This window comes from Ambystoma mexicanum, chromosome 8 (assembly GCF_040938575.1).
Source record: "Ambystoma mexicanum isolate Mex_15411 chromosome 8, UKY_AmexF1_1, whole genome shotgun sequence".
Lineage (NCBI taxonomy): Eukaryota > Metazoa > Chordata > Amphibia > Caudata > Ambystomatidae > Ambystoma > Ambystoma mexicanum.
The window spans coordinates 958,471,937-958,494,729 of NC_090929.1; positions in this window are offsets into that span (position 1 = coordinate 958,471,937).

Sequence of the window (22,793 nt, forward strand, 5' to 3'; positions counted from 1 at the left end):
GGAACTTCTATCCAGACAATCTATCTACAGTAGAGAGGACAGCATTAACTTCACTTAAAACCAACCACAACATCACGATCAAGCCAGCTGACAAAGGGGGCGGAATCGTGATCTCCAACACCACAGACCATGATAATGAATGCCTATGCCTTCTCAGCAACACAGAAGCATACCTACCTCTACAGAGAGATCCAACAAAACACTTACAAGAGGAAATTCTGAGCCTAACCAACCACGCTCCACAAGAAACATGGATATGAGACGAAGAACATTGATTTTTTAACAAACTCCATCCGTGCATTCCTGCCTTCTATATACTTCCAAAAATTCGCAAAAATCTCACTAATCCCCCGGGCAGACCCATTGTCTCGGCATGTGATTCCATTTTCGAACCGTTATCTGTTTACACCAACTTCTTCCTTAAACCTTTCGTCAACCAAATGGCATCCTACCTAAAGACGGCACCAACACCATCTTGATGCTGGATGAAATAACGATGAAACAAGAATATATCCTAGTTACCCTGGATGTGGAAGCTTTCTACACGTCCATAACCCAACAAGCAGGTCTAGAAGTACTTCAACTATTCCTGGACAAAAGAAACGACACCACGGTCGTCCCCACAGACTTCATACTGGAATGTGTAATATTGGCAATGACTGAAAATATCTTCCTCTTTAGAGACCAGCTGTACAAACAAATCAAAGGGGTCAGCATGGGCGCTACGTTCGCACCTGATATAGCCAACCTGTACATGGCCAACTACGAGACAGAATACATCATGTCAGCCAACAATCCCTACAGAAGTAACATCATCCTATGGAAAAGATACATCGATGATGTTCTACTCATATGGCAAGGTAACCCAGAAGACCTCATTGTGTTCCACCTATGGCTCAATCGGCGCAATCAACACATCAGATTTACCATACACTGGGACTTCCAGGGCATCAATTTTCTAGACCTTCACATCTACAGATCCAGGGATCATCTACACATGGAACTATTCTGCAAGCCCACGGACAGAAATACATTTCTTCATTTTGAAAGTTACCACCCTGAAAGCCTGAAGTACAATCTACCCTACGGCCAATTCCTCAGGATCAGAAGAAACTGCACCAATCCTAACACCTTTGAGAAACATGCCACTGAGCTTCAAACCCGGTTGCTGGACAGAGGATACCCCAAAAAAGCAATGAAACACACCAAGAAGCGGGCTTCCAACACAGACCATACAATGGGTCTCATCACGAGCTGGGCGATAACGCCGGCGCTAATAGCGCTGGCGCTATCTGCCCTACCGCCAAACCCACCGGCGCTATTAGCGCCGGATCACGGGTTTGGCGGATTTGGAAATCCCCATTCCACATTGAGCCCATTCGGGAATGCCCCATTCCCCACTGGGCTCAATGGGGAAATTTCGCGCTCATACCGCCGGCGGATTTTTCGCCGGCAGTATGAGCGCGATTTTTCGGCGAATTTCCCCCTGAAGCCCTGATTTGGCAGACCCTTAAATCTGGCTGTAACAGCGCTACCGCCGGATTTAAGGGTTACCGCCAAACTCGTGATGAGGCCCTATATGTCTGATGAAAACACCCAGAAAAGAACTAGACAAGTTGGTATGCGTCACTACTTACAGTCCCCTTAGCAACCTGATCAAAAAAGGCCATCAAACAACATTGGCCTCTCATCAAAGACACGGGATCGCTACAAAAAGTCCCACTGTTTGCCTTCAAAAAGAATCGAAACATCAGAGAATCACTGGTACACACCTTCATTGAACCAGACAAGCAAACCAACACTCTGTGGAATCTACCACCCATACAGGGCCACTACCGATGTGGCAAGTGTACAGTATGCCAATTCACCAAAACCACGAAAATATTCCAACACAACAACAACAATTGGACCCTTCAAGATCATACCAATTGCAACACAAAACAGGTTATCTACATCATCACCTGCCCTTGCGGACTCCTGTATGTGGGCAAAACCATGAGACCAGTCAAGAGGAGGATCTGCGAACACCGCTCATGTATAAAAAACAAAGTACCAGACAAACCACTTGTAGTCCCCTGCATCAAGAAGAACCACACCAACATGGACCTGAAGTGGATAGTACTACAGAAAGTCAGCTTCTCCACAAGAGCGGGAGATGTGGACAGAACCCTCACCCAACTAGAACAAAAATGGGTACATAAACTGAACACTGTGAGAAAAGGTCTTAACATCACCCTAGAGTGGAAACCTTTTCTGTAACCCTGACATGATGTATTGTCCTCACGTTGTCGCCTTGGAACCAGTTGGGTACCTAATTTAGTAGGCATGGTGCAAATGTCACATCCTAACACGTGGGTATTAAACCTGTTCAATGAATAGTATAACTGTACACCTTGGATGTGATGTACTACCTAGTCTAGTCTCAACTAACAGCACTCCATTGAGTTGAGTCTAGGCCTCTGTTTTCTAACATTGTGCTCTTGTTTACAAATGGCCACACATGAGATAACTGTAGCACACCATGGAGCTGATTGATTTCCAGGCCCAAGGTTATGTGTTTGTTTCCAAAAGTGTGTTCTCCCTTTGTACAAATGGCCACACTCTAGATAACAGAAGCAGCAAGTTCTCATTGCTTTTACCTGTGCTTCCAGCCAATCACTCTATACTATGGTAACGATTTACCTACAGGCGTCTGTTACATGCGCCTGTCACAATACAGAAAGTGCCTGACCAGACTTTACACAGGTGTTTCACACGATGTGTATCTGTAATAGCGTGACTAGTTTGCCCAGTGCACATCGCATCATTTAGCTGACCAGCAATCCTGGACACACAGGCATCTGCACGGACAGCCCTGTGCACCCCAAAATGGCCACTCGAATAAAACGCGAGTTGGGTACATCACAGCTCACACTGTGAGTCATTCTGGAATACGCGACTGCCGACAGATCCAGCACTGCAGCGTTCCACTCTTCCCACCAGCGAGGTAAGCACACGCACACGGATAGCCCTAATACAGCTACTGCCGCCACGGGCACTATGCATACTCACCCCCAACGCCCACGCAGGCAGTCTATCTTACCATCTAGCTGGCTCTAGTCTTTGGCACCACACAGCCTAACTGTCTAAACAGAAGACTGCCCACTAGGCGCAGTCCAGTCGGCAAACAACACCATTTGGGAGTTTGACGACCGAAGTGCGCCATAGTAAACAGCAACTTCAATATACCTTTTGGTCCAAATGTAGGCCCTAAGCAAACCACTGCCTTGGAATGTAGACACATCCGATGTCTTACTCATGATATAGACCAATGGCATGTCAGCCACACCTGCCACGATTATATCGCGACCTTGCATGCACACACGGCACCACAACGCATGAGCACGCAGGTACTCATTGTTTTCCTGGACCCAGTGTTTGAGCCTCCTTTTTATCTCTCCACAGCCATCCACCTTCGCGGATACCCATCTGTATTCAATACGCCGGCTTTATTCAATAGGCCACCCATAGGTAAGCCTCATGTACCATAATCATGCTTATCAAGCTGGATATTACCAAATCGCAGCACTTTAGCTAATTACAACCCCTTTGACCATCCCATCCTTACAGGAATGGCCACACCAAGGACCCGGAAATCCTTCTAGTGTACTTATACACTGTGAATCTCTGAGCCACTGCACTCCCCAGATCCGGTAAGCACCGGCTTCTCTTTGTACTTAGTCACTCCTCTACTGCTAGACTTATTCGAATTGACTCACTCCTGATTTACTCTTGTCTGTTTATCTCAACAGACCGCTTAGGATACTTCTACCCTTGGAAGACCACACCACCCGAGCTCATTTAGCTCACTCTTTGGCCGAAACACTGTTGTGTTGACCTATTGTATTGTTTGTGTTGTTGTTGGTCAACCCTACTTAGTTTTGACACATTAGTGCTGATCATTATGCGACTACTACACTAAGTCCTCTAGTCTCCTTCCCAAGGATACTTTAGAGGATGTAGAAGCACTAGAATAATGCTACAAATATTTAACATTTTTACCATGAAAAAGCACTAAAATTGAAGTATCTTTTGTCTCACTCAGTCAAGTGTACCTAAAACACTCACTGCAAATAAATCAAATCCAAATTGCAGTGCACCGAATTGTCCTGTCAAATATTTGTCAGAAACTATTTGCACTAGTCTGTGTCCACCACGTGAAGGCGAGACCCACCCAGGAGATTGGTCATTCCTCTTTCAGCAGTGAGGTTCTCATGACCTCACTCAATCTTGTTCTATATACGTTACTACCCACTTGGGCAGAGCAAGGCATCAACCAGGAGCCCTTTTTTGATAATTGAAGATCTTCTAATACACCAAATGAAGCAGGTGTGTGATGAAGCATATGATAAGGGGATGATCCCGGAACACACTGCGAGAGGCACTGATCACGGTGCAATTAAAATCATGGAGGACCCAAACCACTGTGATTCATATAGACAAATTTCCTTGATTAATATTGATATACAAATCCTAGGGAAGGTCATTGCGCTGAGATTGTCTAAGGTATTGCAAGGGCTGGTACAACCAGTCCATTGTGGGTTTGTGAGGGGCAGGAGTAGCTCAATGAAGCTCCAACGATTGCTTTATGTCATGGATCAATTGAGGGTGGTAAAGGAGGAACTGGCAATAGTGTCCTTGGTGTTGTCAAGGCTTTTGACTCGTTGAAGCAGAAGTGGCTTTTTAAGGTATTGGAGGCCTTTGTTTTGGAACCAGGCACTATACAGTAGAACAAATTATTGTATAAGGATCCAATGGTGATGGTGAAGACAGGAGGCTGGGTTGTCTTGTGATGGACTTTAGAGAGGGGCACTAGACAGGGGTGCCCAGTATCTCCTATCTTGTTTGCCATGGCACTGGAACCTTTAGCAGGATACTTTAGGAAGTACATTATGGAAACAGGGATAAGGATACAAGGCCTTCTTTATATTTTATATAATTGTATGTGGATGATGTTTTATTATATGTAGGTAACCCTCTTGAGAATGCCCCGATTATACTGGAAGTGTTGGCCAATTTCAGAAGATTATCTGGGTTCCTGGTGAAAAGCGAAAAATCTATATTGTTCACTCTGGTGGCTTTGTGGGAAAGGCGGAAGGATACATTCCCAGACTGGTAGGTAAAGTGTGAATTGAAATCCTTCAGGTATTTGAAAATACAGATATTTCACGATATGGAGGCGACATTTGTAAATAATACGGGTAGAGCATTGGCAGGCATAGGATATGCAGTGGATTTCTGGAAAGTGTTTTCATTATCGTGGGATGGATAGCTCTGTGTAAAATGGTGACCCTCCCTAGGTTATTGCACTACTTCATAAATATTCCATGTATGACAAAAATTATATATTTTTTAATGCTGGCTGTGAAGATAGGGGAACTACTATGAGGTACGGATTGGTGGAAGAATTCGGAGCCAACCCTCCATCTTGGTGTGATAGTCGGAGCATTGCTAAATAGCTTAGTGATACTCCGAGGATCACACCAAGATGGAGGGTTGGCTATGAATTTTTTATTATACTTTGTGGTGGCCCAACTACAGGCGGTGCCTGGTAGTACGACTCTCCAGAAGGGGAATTGGGAAAGTTGTTGGGTACTTTCCCACATAACAGGCAGCGAATTGAGTTATTTTGGGATCCAATTGGGTCTATAGGAAAGGCAAATATATATAATATTCTGCTGGAGGTGTGGAGGAGTTAAAGTCAATGGAATGTATAGCACATATCTGTCTCTAGGTTTTAATGGTATTATCTTCAGTGCATTGAGAAGCATGGACCTTGTGGCATTGCAAGGCTGGGGATGTTAAAGAATCAGGGATTTTTTTTGGAGAATTGCTCACTTTTGAGCAGTGTTGTAGTCAAAATAACATGCAGAAGGGTTCTTTTCTTGCATATTCACGGGTGGTGAGGAGGTTGTCCGCTCTATGGGGGATATTCCAGAGGAACAGAACCGGACACTAACTCAGTGATGCTGACATTGTTACGGTTGAATGAAGGCAGAAGGATCATCGCACAACTGTATTGGGTGCCTCAGAAGAGGAAGCCATTACAGGACCTCAGGTTTAAGGCTAAATGCGATCAGATGTGGGTTTTGCAATATCAGGTACAGATTTGCTTCACATTTGCGAACAGGTGAAATGAGTGTCAAGGAATGCTAGGTTGAGATTGATTCAATTCAACTATCTACATGGGAAGTATATGACCCTGGTGAGATTTCATGATATTAACCAACAGGTAACTCATTGTGCCCTCGGTGTGGTGGGAGCTCAGCACGGTTTTGGCATATTTTCTGGGAATGCCCAGTGATTGCGATTGCGATTTGGTGGAAGGAGGTGATCATCAGGAGTCCCAGAATATGTATGCTTGAGCATAGCCCTTGATACCCTTCTTGGAAGTATTCTTGTATAAGATAAAATGGCTATATTGATGAGGGATGAGCAGTAAAGGTATGAAGGAAGTGATGCAGATTTAGTGCTCAGGCTGTACAAGAAAAAAAATAGAAAGAAGAGTTAAGGATGGTGCACACCAACATATACAATAACACTCCACTACCCACACGTATGCCAAGTAACTGATAAGGACGATAGAATGGAAAGAAACCTTAGAGGGTAGTGTGCTCCCTTCCGAATGAAAGAAGACCTTAGGCTAGACAAAACTCTCCCAACTCTCATACATGGACAATAAAAACAATAATAGTCTGCTTAGGACCAGTCCCAATGACATGAAAATATTGCAAGGAACAGTGGGGCAATATATCAACGATTCTTGACATCAACAGCAGAAAGATGAATGGAAAACTGCAGTGGTGAGCAGTTGGGAGTAACTTGTATGAATAATGGATCATTCATCGGTGGGCCCAAGGTGAACAAGGAGGTCATGACGGTGAAAAATACAGGATCTAATGTGGAGAAGTAAGGCGGTCAAAGATGCAACCTGGGAACAACTGGCAAGGTGAGGGAAAGTCAAAAATGTAGGCTGAAGGTCAGGTTCACAGATGCAGCAAAGAACAGGAGTAGACTAAGGCAAGTCTGGTATTGCAGAACATGGGGTTTGCACACGCTGTCCAATTGAGTATCAGATGGGTCTGGCAAGGCTTATCTGATATGGCGTCTAGTGATTTGGTACACGTGGTCAGAGAGGTCTGACAGGACAAGTCGATTGTGGGAAGATAGGGGTCTAGTACACATGTTCAATCAAAGGATCAGAGACAGACAAGGTACATAGGAGCAAGGACAAGAGAAGACAACAAAGTTACGCACATCAAAAGGGCAGCATTGTTGAGCTCTTGTCTCCCACAGTGATGTTCATTGATTGATTGATTGATTGATTGTTTATTTATTATGTGCTTATGGATATGTTTCAAATCCCAAGTGCATTAAATGCAGATTCTGGGGGTATTATTCAGTAGGCCTCCAAAGGAACCCAGAAGCACATACTAAATGCTGTTTAGTCAAAGCTTGTATGCACGTTTTCCTGGCTTTCCCAGAAATACATCCGATTCCTACAAACATTATGGTATAAGCCTTGGGCATCTGAAAAGCCTGATATTCCATGAAGTGGGTGCATACAACCATAGCAGGCGTAGCTAGAATACGCTGGACCACCATACAGAATATTGATGCAGATAGACATAATGAATGATCTTCCGCTTGTACATTAGAGATGACGGAGAACAATATTTTCAAGAAAAAACTATAGCTAACTGGCCGAAAACTATTAACATATCCTATGTGAAGAAAAAAATGAAAATATCATTGCTGATATAAAGTTTTAAAGAAGAAGCCAACATTGAGTCTTTATTGAGCCTTCACTGTTCCAAGATGAGAAGCTCGCGTTTTCTTCAAACACATTCTGCAAATATTACTATTCATTTTAACTTCTGCATTTTCAGGATAGTGGCCATGTGCATCTGCAAACCAATCCAAAAACATGTCATCTCCATTGGTAACATGGAATTCCAGCTCCCGCTTGAAGAATTTTCTATGCACTCAGGTGTTGCTGTTAGGAGCACACCCTGACCTGACCGGAAGACTTCAAAACGCTTTCAAACACTGTCCAAGCCAAGCTTCTTCCCAAATGACTGTTCCTCCACATCAATTGTCAAGTCTCAGGTAACTTTACATCACAAGCTGCACATCTGCCTTTGGCAGCCTGGATCCCTCCTAAGCCCAATTCAGTCCAATGACCTTGACCTGTTAAAGATTTATTTTATTGTGTTATGGTTTATATTACAATGTTCACTTATATAAAACGTGCATCATCGTGTAAAATCATAAACATAACCTGGAAATAGTAAAACATAGCAAAAGCAAATTCCTATATACACATTGAAGATTAAGATTCAATCAATATTGATATGATAAAGAGATAGAATTCATAATTAAGGAAATAATCATTTCTTTCCTTAAGTATGAACTCTATCTCTTTATCATATAAATATTAGAAGGAATCAACATAAAAGGGTAGAATAATAGAAATTCAATCATACCATATCAGTACCCCCCTGATTCAGTCTCTTCTATTATTCAATCAAGTTTAGATGTTTCAGAAATCATAAATTGGCAATTGTTAAAGACACATTTCCCACTGATAAGGCTCGGATCTGCGTGATATTTCCATCGCGGAAAAGTCTGCAACGTAAAAGTTTGCATGAGAAATGTGCGAACCACAAAAGGTTCGCTCATTTCCCATGCGAACACGCATTCAAAACCCCTACATACCCACACCCCCACCCACAACATACCCACAACACTCCCCCACACCCGCAACACACCACCACCCACACCCCCAACATAAACAAACCCTACTTACCTTTTTTACATGCTGAGTCCCTGCGGCGCCAGTTCCCTTTCACTTCCGTGATCGGGAACCGGCGGCGTAGGGTCCTTTTCTTTTTTTTTTTCCTGAGCTGCAGGGGTGTCCCTTGCAACTCCCGCTCACTGTACCACAGTATAGTGAGCAGGGTGTTGTGGGGGACACCCCGCAGCCCCCATTTTTATTTATTTTCGGGTGTGGTGCAGGGGTGTCCCCCGCAACACCCTGCTCACTATACCACACATTATAGTGAGCAGGGTGTTGCGGGAGACACCCTTGCAGCCCCTGTTTTTTTTTCAGTGTGCTGCAGGGGTGTCCCCCGCAACACCTCGCTCACTATACCACACAGTAAACTGACCGGGGTGTTGCAGGGGACACCCCCGCAGCCCGCAGTCTTTTTTTTTATACTTACCTACAATGCTACCACCAAAGGTTCGAACTTTTGGTGTTCGAACCTTTGGTGGTAGCATTCTTCTGACTTTTTGTACAGTCTGACCTTTTTTTTCGGTCCGATCGTACAATTCCTAAAGCTCAGGACCAGAATGATTCTATATCCACCAAAGCAAAGATATAGAAACATTTCTCAACAAATAAGGTTTGAGTGCCTGTCAGCAAAGGACAATTTACAAAAAGATGCTTTAAAATTTCAATCCCATGTACTCCATTATAACATTACATGAGGGACAGGGATGTTCCCATTGTTCCTTATATTTATAATGTCTTTCGTTAGTATTAGGTTAAACATACCTTCATAAATTGCTGCATCCATTTAGCGTTGGGGAACTGGACAAGATAAGAAGGGAGAATACCCCTTTCCTTTGTTCGTGGGCCACATCAAAAAATAGTTTATATTTACGGATTAAAGCACATTTATCTATCCAAACCAGATGCCAACGTCGCTGCTTAACAGTGAGCAGAAACTGTCAAAATTATTACAATTTCAGACCCATTTCTTTGTTGCACTTATTTTCCTTAAGAAGTACATTCAACTCGATAAACAGTGAATTAGGGGGAGGGGACAAAATATTTAAAAGAATTCAAAGCATGTTCCTCACTGCTCTGACCTTAAGACATAGCAGGCCTAATTTGAAAGGAATCATGGATATGGACAGTTTGGTAAGCATAAGACACTCCTGCTCATTATGGCTTCAACCAAATTCAATTCACTAAATGTATAGGAGATTAAAGGTTCGATGCCATATACAAAGTTAGACCTGACTTTAGCATTATACAATTTGATGATGAGTAATATTGAAAATCTGCCATATTTAAAATTATTTTTTTCTCATCTTTGGAATCTATTCTTCAATTTTAGCTCACAGGAAACCTCTCAGTGACAACTTATTATATTTACCAAACATAGGTATGTCCAGTTAAATGAAGTGCTTAGTTACTTCCATAAAGGTCTTATCAATAGCCCATTTAAATTTAATTCTACCCCTAGTGGATGTAAACTTCATGATTTTAGTTGTCATCTTGTTAATAACCAAATCATTAGCTATCGCGTAAGCATTTAGAGATGTAAACATTCTCTATAGGCCGATTGGAGTGTGGTCCATTATAAAAACATCATCAGCGTAGGCAAGCCTTTGAAGGTGATGCCTGCCTAGGTGAGGAGCTGCACTGCGCACGTTACTAGAGAGCCTCATAAATCGGAAAAGTAGCTATTAAATAGACAGGTTGCCAATACGCCATCCTGCCTAAGATGACGGTACATATGCACTTGGTCAATTACATTACCAGTGTGCTGTAACCTCGTTCCAATACTGGTATTAGTGTGTTGGTGTATTAGCATGGTTAGTAAACCTGATGGATGTCCCCAATTAAAAAGGAAAATCCACAGTGTGTTTCTGATTAACCGTATCAAATGCTGAGGGGAAATCGACAAACCCTACATAAACCCGCGGGGCATTTTTTATTTACGGTTTGTTTTGCAACAGGTTGAGGGCATACATTGGCATTGGACAAAAACTGCCGATGACCATGGGTGTTCCAAGAGGCAACTTTCAGAAACTGTTAATTGCGAAAGGCCGGTATCACTGATTACGTTTTGCGATTTGTCAAGAACAGCAGCTAAGCATGACCAGTCCCGATGATTGAAGGGAAATTGTTGTTTTACAGTTACAAACATTACTTTGAGATGTACACCCTCTCCAAACAGGCATGTGATTTTAAATTCAACTGCTTCATTGCAATTCAAGTTCTTTGTATTAAAGTTCAACTGTGTGGTATTGTGGTGCTTATATACTTGTGACATGATGCAATATCCCATGGTCTTAAAAGTTTCTAACTTGGATAAAATCATGCCACAAACTATTGTTGATGGATTTTCAATTGAAACAAGGTCAGCCATTTTGAATTAAAAAAAATCAATTAGTTCAATATCTCTGGATGAAACAAGTCCTAGTTTTGGTATATTTTACAATAGGGCTAGGTCATCTGCCTGCCAGGCACAACAAATTCCAGGATCACTCTGGCACCCATTTGAGAATTAGTTGCAGTTTCCACATTTAATTTTGGAGTTTAGAAGCTTAGAGTGTTGTTGTTTTTTTGTTTTAATAGTGGGCAAAGTGGGCATAAAAGAATTAGTGTGGTCTTGGCTACTATATTGATCCATGTCTTTTGTAAAAATAATACTTACATAAGTTGTTTGAATGCCAGGTTCATTAGATCTGTCTGTCCCACTCTCTCTAGTAGTACACCGCTATCCAATGGAATCCACCAGAAGATGTTGAGTAACGCTCGTAGTAGGATGCTCGATATCCTCAATCTAGGACCAACACCAGTGTATAATTGAGCTTCTTTTGATTTTTCTTATTGATTTTATGGATATTGCAGTCAGCAATTTTTTTCTGGATGACATATCTCACAGAGAAATGATCTTCATGTGGCACTTTTTTGGTGAGGGCTCATAGACATTTTCTTGAAGATTTCTGATTCGCATTTACAGACACCACATTCTTTGTTTTCTTTTTACTCTGGGTTTTAGTTCTTTCCGTCGGGATTCAGTTTCTATAGTAGGCTTCCCAGTCTCTTCAATGATGATGAAGTCATCTCAAGTGGCTTTCTCTGTACTCTTTCCACAAGTATTTTGATTTTCTTCAATAAGCAAATTGTCACAATAGGTTGTGAGACTAGTGTCTCGGCACACTCTAAAGCCAATGCACGTATTTGGGCTTTTAATATACTTTGTCATAGCAGTCTATACTTCCCCTTGGAAGCTGGTTGTGTTATTCTGAGTTTTGCTGAGTCTTGTATAGCAATTTTCCCCTTGAAAAATTCAAGCCGTGAGCTTAGACATGCAGCCCAGTGGTGGTAGAGGTTACCTTGAAGAGACTTTGGTTTCAGTTCTGCGATTGCTGAGTACATATACAGTGATATCTCAGGAACTCTTTCCAGCTCCCTAGTGTTTCCATGCAGTAAATGTGATGACCATCACTTTTAATTTATATGCAGCACTTCCCTAACTCCTATGTCGTGGTCGGTTCTATCTTATGTTTCTCCACGGCTGTGATTTTCGCATTGCCCCACCTGAATCTTTACTACTTTTGTGGATGTTGGTCCCGCAGGTCTAATGTAGCCAGTAACATGCTGTGTCACCATGCACCAGCCGATCTGTAGTGCGCATCTTTTCCAAGTAAATGTTTTATTTTTTTTATTTGTTTGGACTTGTATGCCTCTTCAGCTCTTCATGTGTGTAAACATTTACTATAGGCACCGAGTAGGAGTCATGGTCACAGGTGTGTTCAATGATAACCATCTGAACACTGGACTGTGCATCAGTTGAATGGATATTAAATTGAACCTAGAGTCAGATGGATTTACTCCTATGGTGTAACTTTAGTATTTGTGCATTGCTAATGGGGTTGTCTTTCTACATGTCAACTGAGTCTGTGTTTGCCAGGCTACAATACTGGCTCATGTGGACACACAACAATGCTTGCCTTATGTCCCACACTGTACAGTTTGAGGTGGGCAAGAATGGATGGTCTCGAAATGCTGAGCCCACGGGTGGACTGGGAACTAAAAGAGGCCGAGGAAATAATTACAGATTTTCAGCAAGTCCTATGAGAACATTTGGAAATACCACAAAAAAGAAGCCCAGGCTACAGAGGCCTACCGAGTTCCCTATAGGCCAGTCTACCCCTAGCTGAAGCTATGGACTATGTTTCCGGCAGGCCTTAGCATAGAGTCAGCTGTTGAATGGATGGGCGCTCCTCAACGCCATTCGGATTCTGCATCTGATCAGTGACTCATGTTGTTACCTGAGCTTGAGCCCGCTTTCGATTCCTAGACTCCTTAGTTTTATCCGCCTGGTTTATGTGGACTGGTGGAGTGACAGAGCATCCATTCTAGCCTTATCCTTTCCTGGAAGTCTTCCGTTTCACATTGTGTTGACCAAGATTCTTCAGAAGCTTTGCTTCTTGGTAGTCAGCAGTCAGTGGTGCGATATGTATAAATATATGCCAATATTAAACAGTGAATCCTCAACCTCCTGTGATTGTCAGTGGTCATGGGGTGACCCCCATGCCCTCTTCTGGTCTGTCCTCTGCTGTTACAATTGGCCACTTTCCATGTCTTCTGATTTCTGTCCCTCTGTTGGAACCCATGTATATGTCTGCAGTGGCATGGCACAATCAGTGTTGGTGCTCATGAAATGTACTGGCTGGTTGGACCATGCAGGGTACACTGAATACCAGGAAATAATGTGTGTAGCTTTCGATGTTTTCCATATAAATATCGTGTGTAATTCTAATTATTCTTGATAGAGTGGTTCCTTTGATTACATGTATGCTATGGATCTATTAATGATTTTGACATTTGCGCATGAATAGGGACACTTTTCTTTTGCACAATGTGTATGTTGCATTTTCCTCTGATTGCATTTGTCGTGCAATTTCATAGATAGCCATCTAGTTCGCATAAAATCACTGTTCATCTTCTATTAACTCTTTCATGGGCAGTGGGATTTGGCAACATTTCGGATTAGCAGCAGTCATCTTGCTGAATAAGTCTGCTCTACTAAAAAATGCATGCATCTTTGCCTTGGAAGAACTGCTTGGCATTCTGGAGCATTTTGTTTATATCTCATAAAAGGTCTACAGTATACTACAATATCTTCCACGGTATAATGCAATGTACCTTAGTAAGCAATAGGCAGTAACTGTAGTATGAGGCTTGTGTAGTGCAGTTTGTATACGAATTAGTGGTGTCTAGTACAGCTAACTTCAGTACTGAATATAAAACTGCAGTAATCACTCAAATATACTGTAGTACAGGAATCGTATCACTAGTATACTGCAATATATTCCGCAGTGTATATGGCATTGCACTACCGAATATCACAGAACTGTACATGTGTTTGTGATAATGCTGTAGTCAATGGTTTCCACGCCGCAATATCTGTACAAATGTATAAAATATATTACAATATTCTACAGTATTCACAATTTAAGGGCAGTAGCATCAACAACAAACAGTAGTACATTCATGATATTTCTAATATATTACAATACACTCTATGCTATGTGGTAGAGTACAGTTAAATATTACAGTACTCGGTAATGGTGTGTAATAAATACTGCAGGGAATGGATTCCACACTGCAACATGTGCACATTGTACACGATGGTTCCTGCTGTATTCACATTAAGTTGAATCTGCATGGATAGCTCACATGCACTGGTACAATGCCCTATAACACAAGTTCAAAACCCTGGTCGGCGTGACTCAACCTTTCACCCTCCCGGTGGTGGTAAATGAAGTACTACTAGTGAGTAATTATAATGACACCAATTATTTTGGCCCGCGGAAGTGGCTCTCCATAAAGGACATACATCACCACATTGTTCATAATACCTAAAAGTCACATGTTGTTAATATTAAGCAGCCATGACACATTCCACAGGCTGTGACGGGTTCTAACAGTCCAAGCCTGAGTTAGAAAGACCTCACTGAGTGTGGGCCAATGGAACGCATAGTTATTGCTGTTTGCACCCAGGGGACAACCTGGTAGGTGATAACATTGTTATTAAAAAAAAGAAACTGAAGCAGGTAAAAGTGCTGAGTTACTCTGCCTGAATGCTGTCCAGGCCCAAATTGGCCTATAGGGCATTAGGCCCAAAAGCACTAAATGCTGGTGTGAGACAGTTTTTCTGGTCAAACAGGGCCAACTTTTGGAGCAATTTGGGCCAGTTTCATGAGTTAATTCACTCTGCGGCTAGTGGTTTTGATCAGTGTTGCTGAATAAAAAATATTTAAAATGCACAATTAGCATCACACTTAATCAACAAACTCCCCCTTACTTACTATTCAAGCAGTGTCACAAAAGGAATGGATAGCCATTTAGAATTGCGGGCCACTTTTTCATTGGTGCCTTAGAGAATTTTATGACCCAGTCCACCCCTGGCGCCGTCATTGAAATGGGAGAAGGGGCGGAGACCCTCCTCCACTGTCATGGAGTACAAGAGTGGGGATGGCAATGGTGGGGACGATAAACTATGGAGGAGATCCATGGGACCCTGAATACGATGGTGGTGTCGGACGCGGAGCGAGAGGGTCATTATAGAAGATGGAGACCGGAAGGGCAGCGCAGGTTGCCACTGGGGTGAGGTCAAGGGAACGCCATTTGTGGGATGGGCAGATGTGGACAAGGAGTGTTCAGCTCGATCCAAACTCATGTTTAGATCGGTAGTTTCAGCCTGTGTTTGTAGGGAGCTTATTGGTCTACCCCTCCACCATGGGTGCTAGTTTCTCTTCTTTCACATCGTACCTCACAAATAAGACCCTATTTTATGACAGTATCTGGAACCATGTCTCCTTTAGTCTATGGGACATTAGACAGTGTAAGATAGGGGATTTTAAAGTAGATGATGCAGGGTGAATGTGTTCCAAAATTCATAAAACTTCTAAAATTTGACATGAGTGTCCGGATAAGGCCAGATCCGTTACCTGCCAAATGTGGTGACCTTCAGTGGACAAGGTCAAATGTTAAAGTGACAAATGTTTTACATTGTGCAGAGCATGGTATTCACTTCACAATGTTAGGACCTAGCAGGTACATGACAAATGTGTTTGCTCACTGAAGAAGTCATTGGAAAATACGGTCATAAATGAAGTATCAGAATCATAAGATTGTAATACTGCACCATGATTGACTTTGGAATCCCAGTTGAAAAATATTTGCACAAAGACAGACAGTATTAGTAAATGATGCTCAGTATCTTTACTAAAGTGTCAATATTAGTATATAAAATGTTTTTTTAGTGAACATATATATTTTTTTAAATCATTCTGTTTATTATTTTCATGAAGGAACAGAGCAAACACCAGCATAGGTACGATTTAAGCATTATACAGTAGATTCCATGGGAGCGTAACTAACATAGGATGCTAGCAAGGTCCATTGGCAGCAAGAAAGTTCAGGGTTGGGGCGGTCCATACTGTCAGGCCCTTCAGCCATCTCCATCCCCCATATCTTCATGAAGTTCCTGGGACTGACCCAAGCTCTGTAACGATTAGTGCCTACCGGATGAACGGGAAGGGTTTTTGTGGCTGGCGAATCTCACACAAACACATGGCAGCTTCTGTGTCTCTTGCGGTGATTCCTCGTGCAATCATGAGTCAGGGATTTTATGACACATAAGGGGTTTATTGGATGTGTTCATCTTGACAAGCAGAGTCCAATTAGGCAAGTTGTCAAGTTCCTTAAAGTTTGTTTAGCTAATCAAAGCCCAAAAATCAACTAAAGGAAGTTGATCCCCTTATATAATGTCGAGCTCACCTCCTGTACGTCTCGTTAGGCAGTGAAGAAAGGTATTGCACAATGCAGCATCAGCGGTGTTGGAGAGATTTCAGAGGCTTGGAGGAGGGTTTTGAAGACTTTGCAGGAGTTTTATCTGTTTGGTGTTTATTTTTTGCGCTGTTTCTCTGTATTTTCTGTGCTTTTTAGACAATGTCAGTGTTCTTGGTCTTAGTATTTGCTCGATGTATGTTAGTGCGTTATGTTAGCTCTCCTACATAAAAAAAGAAAAACACATTTGCCTATTCCTCTTTCCCTTCCCCTTTTGTGTTATAATATATTTTAATAAACCCAAGAAACGTTTCTTATACTGTTAGGCAGAATTATTTCAGTACCCTCTGGGAACACCACACACAATTAAGACTACAAGTGACAGTGCAAATTCACCTTTGGTACAAGCATGTACTACGCAGTAAAAGTGGTAGTGATGGCTGAGCAGCCAGACTTATCTCAAGAGTAAGTGAGCAGTATCAATAGTTACACAAAGGACAGCATTTACTATGATACTATGATTCAGGCAAACACTGACTCAAGGTTTCTAAGTAAAATAATATATATTTATTTACTCATCAGTTATATAACATTTCAATAAAATAAAGCCGTCTAAAAATCACACTTTTAATACACCACAGCACTCCCAATAGTTTCCAGACAAGTTAAGCTCACAAAATGAAGTGGGAGCAAAATGGCACTTCAGAAATTTAAAAGGGAGGGAAAGACAAAATTAGGTAGAAATTGAGCAGCACCAACAGTTAAGTAAGCAGAGCAATCTAGAAAGAGGAACTACAGTGATGGAGTCAAATCAAATAGGCTTAGGGCCAAAGTCAATAGGACAAAAGTCTTTTGCTCAAGATCACACAGTTCTCGGTAGTTTGCGGTGAAGTCTTTGCCAAGAGTTCCGGATGAAGTTGGTCGGTAGAAAAGTTAGTTTAAAGGATACAGAAGTTCACCCCCTCGGATTGGAGAAAGATTTCACACACTTTCACAGCGGCTGAACGCAACGAAGAACCGGATTTGAACAGTAACTTTCAATGGAGAGGAAGCTGTAGCTGAGGCGGACGTTCCTGGTAGTTCCTGCAGGCTCATGGTTCCTGAAGTGACTGTTGGACTGACACAAAGTAGGAAGACTGGAGGGTCCTGCACTACCCAGGGAAGAAACCAGCAGCAGAGCAAAATAATGGATAAAAGGTGCGCTCCTTAAAACCCAAGCAGGGTCTGACCTTCCGGCTATCCGGCCCACTGTAGCTCTGTACAGCGAATTCGACCAGAGGAGGGAGTCCTGGCTTGCAGTTTGGGCAAACTGGTTGGTCCCACCAGCTCAGGGGAAGAAGATCCCTGGAGGTTCTTCTCTGTCATTGGAGTTCGAGGATTCGGACCTGCAGCAGGGCTTCACCGGGTGGTTCAGTCCTGGTAGGGGTCCTCTTCCATCAGCTCCTCATCGGTTCTTTCATTCCAGTGGCGACTCTGCCTTTCCAGACCCAGAGACCTGCTTTTTATGCAGTTTTCCCCCATTCACACAGCGTGGCTGTCAATCACACAGCAGGCTGGCTGTCCCGCCAGGACAGTCACCCCAGCCAATCATGATAGAGTGAGACATGGGTCTCCAAGGAGGGTGTCCAGGCAAAGTTTCGAAACAATAGTTTTGAATTACAAAAGTTCTGAAACAAAAGTTTCGAAAAAAAAGTGTTGAATGTATTTTTTTTAATGTTAAAGGGTTTATTTTAATTTGTATAGTAAAATAAGTGTTTTTACAACAATAAAGGGGTTTTGAGGGGGACCCCCCATAAAAAAAAATTAAAATACATTTGAAACTTTTTTTTGGACACTTTTGTGTCGAACTTTTGTCATTCGAAAATGTGACTGTCGAAACAGTCACTATGAACCTCCAAGGAGACCCTGTGCAGGAAGTCCTAAACCCCTCCCTCACATCGTGTCTCCCCCCCAGACATACAGAGCCTAAGGAGGGCTTCTGCGTAGAAGCCCGCAAAAAGACGGTGAACAAAGGAACCAAACCTGGTTTGGCATGCAGAGTAAAACACGAGAAAGACTTTTACAAAAAGAAATGCCGAATAAACCCAGCCGGAACAATATTAAGAACAATATGGTCAAGCGGGTTTAAGTTCGAGGCTACCAAGATATCCTAAAACAATACCAAGGTTATTTAAGATAACCGCGGTAGAAAAAATAGAGTAGTTACCACTGCCACCAGCTAAGTCTTTATGAAAAGGGAGTAAAGAAAGGCTCCAAGAGAAACAGACAATAAAGGGATAAGTATTAACCCTTTCCAGTACTCCATGTAAGAAGGTTTGTACTGGGTCTGTGGTTTTACAGAGGCTAATAAAGTTAATGGTAACGTCATAGGTTCTGGGAGACAGTAGTCAGTCCCAGAAAAATTGAGTATGAGTTGGGCAGTTTAAAAGACAACCCTGTGTCACTGCACTGGAGGTGCTGTGTAACACACAATAAAAAGATGATGCCTGTGGAGTAGGTGAGGCTCCACAGTCTATGAACACAAAAATGTTAAACACACACAGCAAAACACATGTAAGAGTGGGAAAAAGGGCTCACAAAATTAATCCTAGAAATCCAGCAAAGCTGCCAAGGGACTCTATAGGTAAGGGACATTAGCCATTCTGGAGAATTCACCCTAACATATGCCTATTTGTATCCCTAAAACAAATATTATTTGCAATTTACTAGTTCCCCCCAATATGTGTTTGTCATGTGCTGTTTTGAATAGTATTCTAGTAATATTTTATAAGTGCAGCAATGCAGTGGAATAATGTTTTAGTTTTAGGTGTAGTTTTAGTTGGCTTATTATTTATTTATACGTTTGTTCACTTGGTGTTGTGCTCATGTTCTCTTTGGTTCTCTTGAGTCTTCTTTAAATTCACATTTCTCGTATCTTGGGTTGTGCACATTGTTTGAGGGGTTGCCTTTTTGTGGAGCTTGTCATGGCATGCTTGCAACACAAGGAGGAGAAGAGAAAGAAGACTTGGGAGGAGGAAATACATTTCTCTTTGCAGGAGGAGGAAGCAGATCCCGCCCCTCCCCCATAGATGATGTGGGGGAATCTCATGCTCTTTGTGGTTTCCTCCAAGTCAGTTTGGCGAGCTCAGGCATTTGGGAGGCCTAAGGAGTGGGAGAGTAGGCCGAGGCATCAAAGGAGACCCAGGTGGCAACAAGTGACACAGAAAAGGGGATAGAGGGTCTCAAGTGAATGTTAGAAGTGATAAGGGTAGCCCAGCATGATGTGGCTGTACCCATAGATGCAGGGTAGGCAGGGTCTCGTGTGGATGTCCACACAGAGGCCTGGGACATTAGAGAAGCAGGAGAGAATGTTTGCATGTGACATAAGGCAGAGGCGGACACAGCGAGTACCCTGGAGTAGGAGTTTGGGACAACTCCTGTCTGGATACAGGAGTAGGTGGTCTTCACCCAGCAGGTTGTTCATGGAACTGTTGTCTTTAGGTTGTATTTAAGAACGTGTAGAGTTCTATCAACATACATTTAAAATTGCATTACTTTCAGATTCCAATCATTTAGCGTAGAATCATTCTTGATGTTCCAAAGTGTGCTATGTGTTGGCCATGTAAGACTGTAGGTAGCATTGACACTCAGTGCAAATATCTTTACGGGTAAGTACAATTTGTTATCATCACAACATATAATTCATTTTTCTGTATTATTAGCCCATAATAAATTATTCTGCCACATACCCGTTGTGCGAGGTGCATTGTGTGTCTATTTCAGCAGGAGACATTGCTTTGCCAGCGATAGAGCATAGAATACACATTTCTGCTTCTCCAGAGAGTTTCTATTGCTACCAGACAGACAGATAGCAGGACTAAATACAACATAAATCCCAATGATTTCAGTTAAAGTACAACACATTTCTGCCCATAAGTCGATTAGTTGTGGACAGGACTATAACATATATATTAGACCTGCAGATAGATGTCTACACCACAGGCATCTACTCTCACAATTTCGGCATACGCTGTTTGGTTCTGGAAGGAGAACCCAGTCTTCTAAGAACCTAAACATGATTAAGATGAAATTGGTAATTGAATGATACTTCTTTGGTTAAGCTGCACATATATTGGCATTGTGTATCTGTGATATCGATCTGCAGATCAGAACAACATTTAGTGCAAGCTTTTGATATAGTTTCAGGTATACATTGCTGCACCAGCTTATACAGTGTTGACTTGAAATCAGATTTGGCTGCATTTGGAACTCACAGTACATACTATATACCTGAATGCGGTGGAGTTTCAGCCGGGAATGAAGCCTACTTGGCCGTGGAGGTTGCTGACATCTAATGATACCAGAAGGCTTGCATCATCCCATCTTGTACAACAGTGTTCACATCTACTCAGTCACCAAGTCGACCATTCAGGTACATGTCTGAGACTACATTTATCTTAGCTTTCTACCAAGTCATTTGATTCAGCATATCCATTGTGGGGTCTGTGGGTGGGAAATTCCCCAAGAGGATATGACCCTCATATTATTCAATAGTTAGAGCGAGATCAAGCTGGGGTGCCACCTCAGTAGAGAGTACTGAAGTTGGAATAATGTTCAAGACATTTGAGATCTCATCATGTCTTCTATCATTGCATGATATAAAAACGTTTGAGTAAAACTGGAAAAAGATATAATTTATTTCAGCACTTCTCTGTTGCATGAAATCTTCCTTGGATCGTATATCAGGAATAGTCTTGTTCCCACTCTCTTGTCTAACCAACAGTGCTAGCAATCTACCTGGTCTTTCAGGGTCATCATACGGTCAGGTCTTTTCTGGCTTTGCCAAAACGATTACCACTCAATGAGCATCCATATTCAATTTGACCAATGATGTTTTAATTTCTGATCCTAACAAGGCTGTGGTTTCGGTAGCATAATGTTAGTGAAGCTCTGTCTGTCAGTACATCTTCTGCATGTTTAATGTACCTCCTTTTTTGTCTTTAAACCTCAAAGCCATAGATCATAGCAATCCCATGATTATAAACTTAAGGATTTGCAAGAATGTGCTAACAGATGCCACAAAACCGTCATTTTGTCTTGGAAATGGCAAATGTTATGCATATTCAATGTAAATGCTGTATCTAACAATGCAGCAGGCTTGAATCTTCATACCGGTTTAAGACATTCATATTGACCTAAGTGTAATACCACCTTTACAGGCGAATGGTCCGAGTAGGTTTGGAGCAAAATATCATGTTACACTACTGCATCTAATATGCAAGTAAATAACAGCCATACACCAATGCACGAGGATTCCTAATGTACTGTGGAATAAAATGTATGCCGTCTCTACTCAGAATGTGAAGTCCTCCAAACACCTAGACGTTCAAACTCAGACATTCCATGCCATAAAGCTCAAGCCTCTTCAGATAGTATTGTCTCTGCATTTGCTGTGCGATCTCAGGACACGTTTAAAATGTCACTTATTTCCTCACCCAATATCACAGAAGATGTGTGAAAACCAGTACAAATCCTGAAGATGGTATGGTGAAATTCTGGATCATCTACAATCTGAACCATATGTTTTGCAAATAGGAACCTCAATGTGATTGAGTTTGTCATCGACTATGACGTATCACCATGCAGGTTCAATGTTTATGGTGAGACAAAACAAAATGCTTTGTTGTATGTATGAAGGTGAGTACTCCTCTTAAACAGGAAGAGTCCACTTGTTAATAATGATGGTCGCCGGTGTGGGATATATTGACCCATTCAACAGCTTTGCCTCACATCACTGAGCTGCATTTGTGCAAGAAACAGCAACCTGGCTGCGCTGGCTCTTGTGCGCACCAGGACTTCAAAACTTTGTTTTGGCAGCAACAGCAAAAATGGCTGCACCATCCTGCCTTGCACACCTCATCCAAAATGGAACAAGGGGACACACTGAAAAAGTATGCCAGTGTGTTGTGAAACCTATAAAGGGAATCAGGTGAACAGGCAGCACTGCATTGCTGCAAAAGCCAAAAATCCCCTTCAAAATTAAACATTTTCACCCTTTCAAAATGCTGTTTTTTAGCTAATTCCACTTGTCCTTTCTGAAACCACTATGAGTAAAAAGGCCCTGTCATGCCCAGGATATTCCCCTGTGCTTCACCAAAACTAGACATAATTC